Source organism: Balaenoptera ricei, chromosome 8, assembly GCF_028023285.1.
Source record: "Balaenoptera ricei isolate mBalRic1 chromosome 8, mBalRic1.hap2, whole genome shotgun sequence".
Taxonomy (NCBI): Eukaryota; Metazoa; Chordata; class Mammalia; order Artiodactyla; family Balaenopteridae; genus Balaenoptera; species Balaenoptera ricei.
Genome location: NC_082646.1, coordinates 85,923,139 through 85,938,064, shown reverse-complemented (window position 1 = coordinate 85,938,064; position 14,926 = coordinate 85,923,139).

Sequence of the window (14,926 nt, the reverse complement as noted above, 5' to 3'; positions counted from 1 at the left end):
GCGTCTTCTTTCTTGTGGACCTTACTGGCCTAGTGAAAGCACACAGCCAATTAAAAAAGGAAGCAAATTAAGAGGTAAGAAAACAACCAATGATAAACGCTATGAAGGAATGAACACTGGATAAAAGGATAGAAAGTTATAAAAATATTATAAAAATATAAAAATACCATTTTATGATATTTTTATAAAAATTTTATAAATTATAAAAATATTTTCAGAGAATAATAACTAACTTGCTACTTTGAAAGCATTTTTTTGTACAGTTTTGGGAAGAGAGCAGTGGACTTTGAGTTAGTAAATAAGGAATTATGTCTGCTATTCTCATCAAGCTGTGTGACCTTGGGAAATTCACCTATCCTATCTGTGTCTTGAATATAGACCAGCAACTATTATCTGATTCAGCAGAAAACTCTAAGCGTTTAGATATGCCGGCTTCTAACAGAGGCAAAGTATGATAAATGTTGAGTTGTCGTCAGAAATGTTATTGTTTATATTTATCTCTTTTGGTGCCTCAGGAGAACGTTATTATCATCAATCACTGCCGCCACCTCCACCATCACCACCAGGTTGTCAGGAGGGGAAGTGTCGCCCACTAGGTGGAAGCACAGGAGCCAGAGGCAATGAGTGTTAGCTAGGAAACCACCTGCTATGTATCAGGCGTTATGCTAGTTCTTAACATTCATAACCTGTTTAGGCCTCACAAGTATTACTAGAGCTCCATTCTGCAGATCTGGAAACTGAGGCACTGAAGAAGGGGCAAAATGAAGCCTGACGCTAAAAGCATGGACACAACCCCTATACTAACTACCACTCCATTTGTCCATTTGAGAAGTATTAATTTTTTGAGCACCTACTATGTGCTAAGTACTTCTTTGATCAAGTTCAGTTTGGCATTACGTGATAACCCTCCTTTGTGTCGAGAATAAAAAGTGCACAGAGGAGGAAGAAAAGGAAGAGGTGAATACAAAGTATACTTGTTCCTTTGACTGAACTCAGGAGAAACAACATTTTTTTTGCTACCACTCTCTGAGCTTCTGGAATCTCTCTGACTGCTCTCTGTTTGAACTTGGGCAAATATAAAACTTACATTTTCTCTGTTCCCGGAGCTTTCAGAATCCCAAAGCATTTGGTTTAGATTAAATCCGTTGACCGAGGCATTATAATTCAGCTTCAGCACAGATGATCCCATCACCCGTCGCCTTATCTAACCTAACTGCTTATTACAGTAACAGAGTACACTAGTCTGGGGGGCAGGGGCAGGGCCGGGTGGGGGAGAAGGTCACGCAGGTTTAGCTGCCACATGTACACAGCAGGGTGGTGTCCTTTTAGAATCGAGAGGAGTAGATTCATAAAATCCAATCAGGAGCATGTGTGTGCATTTATATAGGCTTTTTTTTTTTTTTTTTTTTTTTTTTGCCTGAATCTAAATTATAGAGATTTTAATAGCTCCAGTAATTAGACAAGTATGCAGTCAACCCCATTATGTTCCTCTTTAATATCACACTCCTCAGGGCCCACCTTCCCCGCTTGCTGGGCTCCCTGCGTGGGCCCCTTGCCCCTATTTTCTACCATAGGGAAGCAGTTTTCTTTTCAAAGAGCTCACTGTTCACATTGTTTTTGTTCCTTCAATCTGGAGGTCGGATTTGCTTTCTCAGCGGTTTCCCCATTGCATTGCCCGGTGGGTAAGAGAAGCACAGAGCGGGTCCTGGTCGTGGTCGCTGGTTTGCATTCCTCGCCGTGCCCAGCACGTGTGTGAGGCTGCATGGTGGTGCCATCACGGTCGACGAGGCACTTGGCACGATGACTGGCACAGCCCAGACCCTTCACAATTGCTTACAGCTAACTCTGCTTCAGAACCTCTTCCTGGCTCAGTTATTGACCTTAAAGAAAGCAGAACAAAAATGCCCAGACTCACTATCTTAAATCAGGATTTCTTTCCTAGAAAACTGCTTTTCTAGCTTCCTGATTGCCTCCTATTATTTTTTTTCTCGTGTGTTCTGTAACTTTCTATTATCCACAGTAATATTTCACTTCATCAGCATAGATAATCTCCCTGCAGGTGCCAAGGGCTGTATCTTGATATATATTGGATATCTTGGATGTTTCTTATTGCTGTTTCCTCTAGAACTACAAAAAAAAAAAAAATCAGTTATTTAAAATTAAAGACAGGATGTGCTGTATTACTAAAATAATGCAGTTTATCTAATCAAGAGATTGACTTTTTCCATATGCATGCACATATTCTCCTCGGGGCTGTGAGAAAGCAGTTTTCATCACCATTTGTTTTGGGGTTTGTTTTTTTTTTTCCGTGAAGATATTTCCAAAGAAAGGCGTCTGGAGGTTTAGCATCCTGAGGTCACCTTTTCCTATCCAGTCCCCACCAAACAAGGAAGGAAGGAAGGGAGGGAGAGAGGGAGGGAGGAAGGACAAAGGGAGGGAAGAAAGAAAGAAAGGAGGGAGGGAGGAAGGAAGGAAGGAAAAAAGAAAAATTCCAGTTAAATTCTTTTCTTCACAAGGATCTGAAAATTATCACCTGAAAGCAATTCTATAAGTCTATGACGTTGGCCTCCAGGCTGCTTAGAAAAGGAAAAAAAATAGCGTAAAATCAAAATCCTGTAATTGACTTCGTTGTAATTGGCAAACTGGTACTCTCTTTTCTCTCTTGAGTGGGTATCAGACAGACAGAAACAGTGGTGTGGGCAGCGGTAGGAGGCTTGAAAGTCAGTGATGTTTTCTGAGACTCTATCTAAAATCTTTTCTACAGAGACAGATAAAAGGATAATGAGCTGGGGTATTTTTAAAGGATTCCCACAATTTGCAACTCAAATAAATCTAGTTTTAAAGTACGTGTGTTTTTAGGCTGTAATGACTGAAAATGTTAAACTAAATATTTTGCTTAAACAAGTAAAGACGAAGGGGGTAAATGAGCAAATTAAAATGCATGAAAGCTGCCTCTGCCACAGCAGCTTCCTCTAGAAGAGAATGGCTAATTCATCCGCAACATATTCTTGTCACTCCTCTGGAGAAAGGCTGCCCCAGGAGGAGCCCAACCGTTCAGCACTTTGCTTCTGGTCAGGATTGATTCCAGATGTGGGAGGTAAATGCTAGAAAGGGTTTGGATAATGGAGTGGAAATGAAAAATCCCGCAGGCCATTTGAGTGTTGATGACAGATGAGGTAGGTATTTTCAGGTAACTAATGAACTTGCTGGGAGCTTGAAGACTGCTCAGTCCAGTGGATATTTAACAGGCAGGAAAGACCCAGCTGAGATAGCTGGGCTGCCCCCATGCACCAAGAAAGGCGGGGGGGGGGGGGGGGGGGGCAGGGGGAGGGGGAGGGGAGCACGGACTCCTGACCGGAACATGTTGAAAGCAAAAGCTGAAATGTAAATAAGCTGAATGTAAGTCTTTTCCTAAAGCTAGTTCATAATTTGTAAATACATGTGTTTTTTTCCAACTTCCTATTATTTGATTTATTGTGACTATTTCACTATATGAGGAAATAATGAATGTGTTCACTATATATAAGTCAGTAAGGGGAAATAAGAGGCAGAATATTAGAGTGATTATAAGCACAGGTCTTGAAGTGACCTGGACTTGGGTTTAAATATTGCCTCTGCCACTTCTTAACTCAATATTGAGTAAATTATTCTAAGCCAGTTTCCTTATCTTTAAAATGAGTATAATATTGGCATTTATTTTAAAAGAGTTGTGGTGAGAATTAAATGAGGCGATGTATATAACACCGTTAGCCTAACACTCAATCAATGCTCAATCAGTGTAAAGTTAACATGATAATTATTGTTATTCTAGGAATGGAGTTTGGACTAGGAGGTGATACATAATTCCAGCATGGAAAGAGTTTAGTCTTTAGCAGTGGAGATTTTGACTCGCAAGACTTTCATATTATTAGTAGTTGCCTGCTAGTTTCAACTTTAATATGGTATTTTAGTTAGAGTTCTTGGCTGCAAGCTACAGAAATTTACTATTGACAACATAAGCAACCAGGAGATCACTGGAAGGTTAACAGGAGGCTTACAGGATGGAAGGATGCCAGCCTTGGAAACAGACAGGAAGCCCAAGAAGCAGAAGGCAGGAAGCAGAGCAGGGGGCACAGAAACCCTCCGGCATCCAGGACAGCCAGGCATGTGAATGACTTCCTGTCATTCCCAGGTCACTAAGTCTCAAGAGGGGAGATGGTACTTGTTTGGCTAAGCTCAGTTTACATGCCCAATCCCTGGCTGTGCAAGGGGGGCAGGAAAAATAAAATCTGTAGAAGATCCGTCCCTGAAATTATACTCCTACCTCAATCACGGACACAAGGGGAAATTAGGATATTATAAGAAAGGAAAATGTACTCTGGCAACTAAAACCCATAAATGTCCATCATTACTGATCTAACCTTCTACAATACATTCCACAGAATTCTCACTCTAAGCCGTGCACTCTTGGGTGTAATGATCGTGTTGCTGGAGTCGCATTCCTAGGTTCTCAGGGCTGAAGAAGACTTGAAGGCGACTGCCAGTTTGTCTTGAGTGAAAGGACCAGAAGGTCAGAGCTCGGATGGCCGCACACAATGGTGCAGGTTGTCCACTGCACAGGAGTGCCCAGCTGAGAAGGCAAGTGGGGCTGAAATTCATCTTCATTCCTCTCATCACACGCCTGCCCAGAGGAAGAGGCTCCTTCTTGTAATTTTCGTGAAGACACTGCCATCTCGCTGACCCCGGCAACTGTGGTGTTGCATCAGCCCAGAGCAGATACCGTTTTCTAATTGGGACCAAGGTGTTTTAGGGGCTAGCAGCGGCCGTCGCTAAATCCCACACCACCCGGAAGTAAAGGAGAAAAGGAAGGAACCAGGGATGGCTGCCTTCCTCCATCTCTTGCCTCTATCACTTCTTTCTCATCTTTTTCTTCTTCTTCATTATCCTAGAATGAGAGAATCTCAGGATTGAATGAGATCTGGACAATTTCCTAAGCCAGCTATTATCCAGTGCTTGAAATGCAGCCCTCTCTCCCTCCCCCACCACATAGTATCTATGACAACTAGTCATCCCGATTTAAGCACCTCCATGGACAGGAAATTTACCACCTTCCCAGACAGCCCATTCTAAGGAGAATTCTTCCTTATCTACCCGAAATATATATGCTTCTGACTTCTAGTCACTCTGATTAATTCTGTGTCTGGGGCTACAAGAAACAAGCCTAACCCTTCTTCCATATGAGAGGCCTTTCAGTAGTTGAAGTCTAAAGTGATGCTTTTCCAGCATAACTTTCTCATGTAGACTTTGGGCAACATAATTTCATGATATAGCTGGTCAAAAGCTCTTTGAATTCTCTCTCATTTTTCACTGTAGCCCTCTTACAGTGTGTCATCTAGAATTGAATGCAGTAGCCAAGCATCATCCAAATAAAGCCCATGACAGTGCTAAGTATTAATGATCATAAGTCATAATAATAACTAACTGAGCTAAATTTACATTCACCATATACCAGGCACTGTGATGGGCACCTTACTTACGATACTTAATTTATTCCATACAACTCTTTCAGAGATTCTGTTATTATCCCCTTTTACAGATGAGGAAACTGAGGTTCTGAGAAGTTAAGTCACTCACCCCAAATTCCCACCACTAGTAAGTGGTAGTAATGAAATTCAAATCTGGGTGTCTCTGAGACCAGAGCTCACACACTATCCACTTCACTGTACATTCTCTTAATATCACTGAAACTCCATTAGCTTTTTTTGCCATTCTTCCTGACCTGTTCTCACCAAGATTTCACCAACCTTTAACAATCTGTCTGCTGACCTGCAGAGCTAGGGCTCTCATTACTGGTACATTTTGCTTGCATGATACATCTTTGATAGAGATTGTACTGCTGGATCCCAGGACTAAAAGTATATCAAAAGTAGGGGAAGGTTGTGGGAGAGTAGGAAGTATCTTGCCTACACTTTCATTAACTCTTTTTTACTCTTTAAAGCATCAGATTGCTCTTTAGATTTAGATTTCTTGGGAGTTTTGATGTTGTTTTCCATACAGTGGTTTGGGGAGCCAAAGGGGAGTTGAAAGCAATTACTGCTTCCACCAAGATGATAGAAAAGCAAGACAGACATTCAGCTCAGCCCCTTAACTTCTCCTCCTTCACTCACGTAATCCTGGGGAATGATCTGAATTAAGGTGTGCACTGAATTTTCAGTTTGGTGGACATTGGTCTTTTCCATTGTCCCAAGCCCTTTTAACTGCTTGATGCCCGGTCCTTATGGAAATGGTTTGAGCACTCCATGAAAGGTGAGCAACTTACAGCCAACCCCAGGTGAGTACGAAGAATTCTCCCAAAGCCCATGGTAGCAAATGGTAAGATTGATCTTAAGTCAAAGGAAAGATCAAACTGCTTCAACAAGCTTCCTGCTGTAGATGCTACAATTCTCCAAAGAGTCCTGGAATTCTGGAAAGTCGTTGAGCTCATATCATCTTAGCAGAGTACTCTTTGGCCTTTAGTAACAGACCTATCAATTCCCTTAGGATTACACCAAAGAAAACATGGGTGAAATCGTGACATAGTGCTGTAAATTAAGTGGCAAAATCCAGAATGTTCTGAAGTAGTAACTGCTTCTTCTTCAGTTTTGCTCATTATTCTATCTCGGTCCCTATCTTTGTGCTCAGCACATAGTAGATAGTCAATAAACATTCTTTGAACATCAGCCCTCACTGAATACAGAGATGCATTAAAGATGCCTAATCCTGTAAGAAGTTGTGAATCGTTATATATCTTTAGATTTGTTAACTACTTCAAATTCTGAAGCCTGAATTTTCTATTTGCTCCAAATCTTAATCACCTTAGATAAAACAGGCTACTTTTATTTTGCATCAGCTTCTCTTTCCACTACCACTAATGATAACTCAAAACCAGTCCCTTTGATGCAGATATTTTCTGATACTCTCCTTTTAAATCTTCCTTGGTAGAATGTTTAAAGGGAATTCCAAATTTGGTCCCTTTCAAGCTGAACCTATGCTGAATATATGATGTTACATTTTAAAATTTAGAGCTTTCACTAGCTAAGAAGATTTGTCACTCGGACCTCAAATTTTAGGAAGAAAATGCTAGTTGCAATTCATACAGGACTAGTTTTACTTTTTGTATGTAATACAGTCCACTAGGTGGCATCTCAACACACAGAAAGCTGGATCTATGCATTGGAGGTGAATCCACTATACTGTTTTACAAATACGTTTTAAATTGCACTGAACTATATGGTTGTAATATCATTGAAACACTCAGCGTTTGTGAACTGGAATATTCCGCGGTGAAGGAACTATGTTTCTGTATTAGGAGATGTTCTGATAGAATCCAGCTGTTCTTTCTGATGGAGTGCTGTTCTGAAATTGCATCCGAGGATGGAAAACTTGGTATGGAGGCACTACTGTCAGGTAACTCCAGTTGCTGTGATGTGTGATTAAAAGCTATATACACCAGCAGAAAATGTGACGCAAAAGGCATTTAAATAAGCAATTAACAGGCTACCTGGTGTCATTTAGGCCAGATTTAGAAAGACAATAAGGCCCTCTTCCAGCATTCAGTATTTCTGAACTCAGAAAACATCCTTTTGGAGGAGGAAGAGAATGCTTCTGGTACAATCCCTCCTCAGGTGGTGACCCTTGTATTCACGTGACCCTCCAAGAGGTGACCTTTATCCTACCTGGATAACTAGCCTGGAAAACATTTTAAGACCTTCTGCCATCTTTCAAACTTAACAAAAGTATCTTTAATTTAATAGTCATATGCTTTATGAAGTAATATTTCATTTTCATCTAAAAACTTTCAGTTCTTCAAAAAATTTACTGGAAGATCCTAGAATTTATGAAGTCTTCCTTGGCTTCCTAGGCCTGGGTAAGTTACCCCCACGTGCTCCCACTGCACCCGATTTCTGCCATCATTGCCCCTGTTACACAGGACTACATCCACCTGTTTTTTAATACTTGTCTCCCCCTCTAGACTGTAAGCTCAGTGAGGACAGAGAACTTGACTGTCTTGCTCACCACTGTGTCCCCAGGGGGTGCATGACAGTGCCTGGTACTCACAAAATAGTTGCTGAATAAACAAATGAAATTCTAGGCAAGAATAAAAGAATTCATTGACTTCTAAATTAAAAGCCTTGAAATGTTTGCAAGGGCCACTCTATAAGACACAATTCAGAGTTATTCCTCCTTTCCCTGTTCTCATACCGATTCCATCTCTATTATGATGATGATTCTGGTCTTTTGCTTTAAATCATCATGAGGTGCAAATGGCATCCAAGGGCTGCCATCCAGAAATAACTCTTGGCTGTTCAAGAAAATCGAATGCATTCAATTAAATTAACATTCATTGACCACCAGTAGATATGAAAAACCAAATTTTACATGAAATATTTGGTATTCTACCCTCACCAAGGTGTCCCCATTAAAATCTCTGCTCATACTTCTTTAATTAGATACAGATGGATATACATGAAACTATGCATTGTAAAACAAAACAGTATACATTGCATAACAAAACTTTTTCATAATTTTTGTCACAAAAGACAACCTTGCAAACAGGACTAGAGCTTTTGGCTGTTTCTGGCAAGGAAATTTTACGAATGAGTCTTTGTAGCAGAGGTCACGAGCTTAGGCTCTGGCACTGTACCAACTGGGTTGGAATTCTACCTCCACCAGTTCCTGTCTTGAGACCTTCAGTATTTTACTTAACATCTCATGAAGCTATATTTTAAAGATGTCACCTATCTTATAAGGTTTTGGGAAGGATTAAATTAAATGATGTGTATAAACTCTTAGTATAGTGGCTGGCCCAGAGCAAAAGATCAATAAACATTACCTATTATTAGAATCATTATTATTGTTGTTATTATTATTAATATGAATGGCTTTTCTTAGAAGTCCTGTGTAGTCAGTGACAGCCAAAATGAATATTCCATAGGTCCCCTCATACATCTTTAGGTTCTGTCCATTAGATTCTGACATTGTGGCTGTAAATAATTATAAATGAGCCCCAGGCGTAACTTAGCATCATATATTTAAATCAAGAGCCAAAGAATGATGATCCACCTCCTTTTTTTCTTTTGGACTAGGTTTTCCTCTCTATTATTTCCAAGATTAGGTGTCTAGCCACTGCTCCCTCCCCCCCCTTATCTATTCATCATTTAATATGCATTTATAACTGAGTACTAGGTATTGTTCATCCATGGATTCTACCTCAGAAATTTTACAGTTTAGAAGGAAAGATGAAACAAGCACGTACACATAACTGTAAGTAGACTTAGAAAGTGATGAGGGTCAGAAGGGATAGATATCGCACAGCGGAATTCAGAGGAAGTATAGAATCACAGCTATTTTGGCACTCACACTATGTCCATATAGATAGAGTGTTGCTAGTGAGGATACAAGAAAAGTGAAAGTCACCATTCTTGTGTTTAAGGAATTTGGAAACTTGGAGAGAGACAAAACTAAATCCATGAATGAGTTTGGGCTATATCCCAGCATCAGCACCGTGCCTGGCCCTCAGCAGACCTCCAGCTGAAGAAAGAAATATCTGGAAAGATATCTGTAAACACACACACACACACACACACACCTCCATGCCTGGATAAAGATCCTCTGAAGGAAGAAAGTGAAAATAGCTCATACTGCCTTACAGCTGAGAGCTGGAAAGGCTTATAAAGGCAGGCACAGGATGCTTTTGTTGGTCCCTGTAACACTTGACTTCTATATTGGTTTGCTAGGGCTGCCATAACAAAGTACCACACAGTGGGCTGCTTAAACAACAGAAATTTGTCTCACAGATCTAGATGCCAGAAGTCCAAAATCAAGTTCCTTCTGAGGAACTATGGAGGAAAGATCTGTTCCAGGTCTCTCTGCTTGGCTTGTAGATGGCCATCTTCTCCCTATGTCTTCACATCATCTTTCTTCTATGTGTGTATCCAAATATCACCTTCTTACAAGGACACCAGTCATATTGGATTAAGGCTCATCCTAGCGACCTCATTTTAACTTGGTTACCTCTGTAAAGACCCTATCTCCAAATAAGGTCAGATTCTGAGGTACTGGGGGTTAGAACTGCCACATATCTTTTTTGAGGGGGACATAATTAAACCATGAAAGTTTTCAAGAACTAAAGATGGTGTTTACCAATCAGATCACCAAACTCCTTGCTTAAAGTGATACCCAATTATCAATATCAGTTAAGTTCAAATCAGCACATATTTATCAAGTGCCTGGCATGATCAGAACATAAATAGTAGATGCTGAAGTAATGCACAGATGTTATGGGAATATGGACATAATCTCTTTCTGCCCAACCCTAGGATAGACCATCAGAGTAGAGTGGGAGAGACGAGACGAGAAGAGCACAAATAGCCGCGCCAGAAGGATTTTTTTTTTTTTAACATCGTTATTGGAGTATAATTGCTTTTCAATGGTGTGTTAGTTTCTGCTGTATAACAAAGTGAATCAGCTATACATATACATATATCCCCATATCTCCTCCCTCTTGCGTCTCCCTCCCACCCTCCCTATCCCACCCCTCTAGGTGGTCACAAAGCACCGAGCTGTTCTCCCTGTGCTATCGCGCCACAAGGTTTGATGCAGCAAGTTCCGCAGGAGCAGTGTAGTCACGGAGCTATGGACCTACATCAAGGACATGGAGACAGTGATACCCCAACCAAGCCCTGAAGGACTTGTAAGATACTGAAAGGCAGTGTTGGAAGGGAGAGCAGTTCAAGAGAAGGGTGAGCTTGAGCAGAGATGTACAGTACGGAGATTCATTCATCCAGGTGAATGATCTGGGGTGTAGTGGGGTTAGAGAAGTACTTTTCAAACTTTGTAAAACTTCTGAATCCTTCTTGAAGTGAGACTCTATGGAGACCCACAAAATGTTAAAAGCAGAGCTGCTCTGGTCTAAAATCCTGGCAGCTCTAGAGATTCACAGAGCAGAGTTGAAACCCCAGGGCTGGCGACTAGAGCAGTAGGAAGTCAGCCTGGGAAGGCAGGGTGTGGCCAGCTTTGGACACCCAAGCATGGCCTTGAGCCTGGGGATAATCAGGAGGCATTGGGAGGTTTCCAAGCAGAGAGGTGACTAGAGCAGACTCCTCTGGTGATACACGGGACAGGTCAGAACAGGGAGAAATAACTTTGTCTTGAAACAATATAAGTTTATAGAACTTTAACAAGAGAATTATGTATCATTATTATCCAAAGAACTATAAAAAGTGACCAAATCCTTTGCCTCTGTTCTTCTAAGACTCTTTGTGGCAGCCTCAGCTGCTGAAAAACCACTGCAAGCTGCAGCAGAGAGAAGAGGACAGATTTTATATTTCGAGAAACCGAGATTGGTAGCAATGTGGTAGGAAGCATGGGATTTAGACTCTCCCAAGCCTGTGTTTGAATTCCAGCTTCTACCAAAATTCCTTAAGCCTAAGTGTCAATTTTCTCATCTGCAAAATAGAGACAACTATATCAACCTCATATGGTTACTGTGAGGATTAAATGAAGTCATATATTTAAAATATTGAGCACAATGCTTGGCAATAGTTGCTTTTACAATGTGATTATTCCCCAAGACAAATTAACCAACCACATTAAAGAGGAGCAGGGTACCAAGTATACCTAGCAGAGTCATTCATACTGATGTGATTGCTGGATTTCCCTGGTCTGGACACATCCTTCCCTGGAGCAGAGTATCTGCTAGCCAAAACTGATTACAGGGGCCCTGTCCACATTTCTCCATTTCCACTCCCATCCTCTTTTAGTAGAGACCGCTCAAGCTTCTCCCACATGCTCATCTGCATAGCTCATTTAGAGAATTGAGCCTGTAAAAGGATTCCTAGGCAACAAAAGAGAGAAATTACTTTGTCCACACTATCAAGATGCCTGCTTTGTGGATACTATCAAGACAGATTGTGCAGCAAATTGGTGAAGGCCTCACAGAGTGTCAGAACGTATGTACAGTAATTGAAAAGTATTGCTTACACACTTTCAGTATCCGGGCAATCTCCCAGCAGACAATGGTATCAAGGGATAAAATGCACCATAAAGGATGGATTCCAGCTGCATCCAGGACAAATGTCATGCACGTGCCCTGAGCAGTGTAGGAAGGGCATCAACTACACTAATGGCTTCCAAGGGAGCTGATATTCCTATTTTCCATGAGACAGAGACAAGAAAGGAGCTTTGTCAGAAACACCCTCTGTGCTCACACACTGTTTTAAAGCTTCCTCAGATGCCTACCTGGAGATACATGGCCGCTGTCATTCTGGTATTTCCTGAGGGTGTCCAGGGTTTCCATCTAGCTTTCCTGCTAACCTGTAGTCCCCACCTCCAAGGTTTGAATCACCAATTTCCCCCAATGTCTCCCACGTGGCTGCTGGCTGCACCGTGTTTCCACAACCACCAAAGGGATGGTGAACTTACTTTTCAGAAGACTGAGTGAGAGCTTTGTTTTGCCTTGTGAATTTGTTCATTTTGTGTCTTACTTTGGGCTTGTATGGATGGGCTTTGATTGGATTTGAGATTTGAGATTGAGTTCCTGTGAACTCCATTGGGAGCCAGAAAAAGAATGGAGTGACAGAGGGACTGCTGACCTTTGACCCCAGCCTGTTGCTGGCTGTTGTCATCACTGTTGGTGGTTGCTCTGAACAAGACTGCATTGTCTCTCCATCTATTGTGGACTTGCCTTCATAGTCAGTCTTTGCGGGATGCCCCCTTTAATCAGGGTATGTGTCCTTCCTCCTAGGGCAAAGGGGGAATGAGGAAGGCAGAGCAGGCAAGTGTAGCAATACTCCAGAGAGTGAGGACTTGAGAAGGAAACATTAGGGGGAAATGATAATGTTAATAAGAGTTTAAAGTTAATATTTATTGAATAGTTACTTTATATTATCCCTTTGCATTGGTTGTTTCATTTACTCCTCTCAACAACACTGTAAAGTAAGTACTCTCCTGATTTTCAGATTAAAAAAATCTGAGGTTTCATCTTTATTTATGTATTTATTTTTTACATAGGCAATTAGCCAGGTAGACCTATGGTGCTGTGATTTGATCCCAGGCAATGTATCCAGAGTCTGAGAATATAAGTACTGCTTGGTGTTTCTTCCATGAATTAGGATAAAAGTTGAAATACAAAGTGGCTTTAGGAGCTTTGCTAACCCCTCTGGAATCAGGAAGCTGAATGCATCTATGTGAGAAGTTTCTTAGGTTTTTTTTCCTGACTATCCAAATATTCACCATTTTTCAAGGCTCTGGTCAGAGCCCACTTCTCTACAACTGCTTCCTTGAAAGATTCTCTGAACCTCCATACTCCTTTCTATAGTAATCACTTCACCCAAATTAGCTTAGGAACTCCTCATAGCAAAGCCATTGCTATTTTTTCTGTTTTATAGATTAAAAATGGAGCTTAGATAAGGTTCGCCTAAGATCATATTTCTTGCAAGTAACTGAGTTTGGATTTGAAACCAGGAGACCTGACTCACAGTCAGTGTGCTTTCTCTCTGTGTTATATTGTCTCCTCTCAATGAAAGGTTATATGATATACTTTTATCAATCAATCAAGTAATCTATATTTTTTGTTTTTCTCTCTAGAACCAGGAGGTATTATTCTTGCTCTCAAAGAACTTACAATCTACTTGGCAACTACTTTTGTTTAAGTCTTCTTTGTGTAAATAAATCATCAACACATTTGGAATTTGGGAGAAATTGCAGAAGGGAATATAATAGCTACTGATGGTTTCGGGGGAAATACTCTCTCATCACCTGCTGTCTTATATTAGATGTCTTGTCTCCCCAGTTTATTATTCTGTTGTTGTTATTGTTTTCTTTAGATTCTTTGATTCACATTGCTATAGAAGATCAAAGCAAAGGAAACTACCTCATGCTGAAAGTGAGGAAACTCATATTTTTCTTGATTAGTGCCTAGGGCAGTATTTTGTTTGCCTTAAATCAAATAAAGTCTGATTTCCAGATCCTACCATGCTAGAGTAGTGAAAAATTTGGGCTTGATATTTACCGGCCTCCTTTTCCTTCTCAAAGTAATATCCTATTATATATAGGAGGCCTCCTGGTCGGGAAAATGGGAGGAGAATGGGAGGAGAAGTGTTTGAAAGACTTCTGACTCTTATACAAATCCAATAGAAACCCTGTAGGATAATACCCCCAGGATGTGAACTTGAAAAATAAAAGTAAAATAAAAATAATAATAAATAAAGAGATATTGTAGGAGTATATACATTTCTGGATCTTGGCTCTTGGTAGAAGTGGGAGAAATGTCTCTCCTGAGGATCTATAACCATAAACCCACACTCTACCAGATTTGGGCCTGAAAAACCACAAGTTGAAATGCAATTTAAAAGGTCTTGGATAACAGTACCCTCAGATGTCTGGCAGAAACAATGGAGATACTATTTGGAAGACTAGACTTTAAAGAATTCAAAAGAATTACCATAGATAAATTGTTCTAAGGAACATGTGTCAATGATGAAAAATGACTAAATATATGAGTGAATAAGCCACCATGATTGAAAGTCAATAGAAGCAACAAACTGTAGAATCTGACCTACAAAGACTACAGATGTTGGAGTTATCTGACATATCTGACATAGACTATAACATATTATTTAATATGTTTAAAAATAAAAAGAGTATTAGAATTTTGAGTAATGCAAAAATTGAAAACTGTGAAAGATAAATGCCTATTGGAGTTCCACAGTTGCTAACAGAGGTGGGGAGAGACAGTTTTCTAAAATTTATGAAAGATACCAATCATCAGATTCAGAAAGGCCAATGGACTTCGTAGTGAAACTGTAGAATAACAAAGACAAAGTGAAAACCTTAAAACTATCCAGAAAGAAAAGACAGCTTAAGTACAAAGACACAACAATTAGAATGACATCTTCTTTAAAGCAAC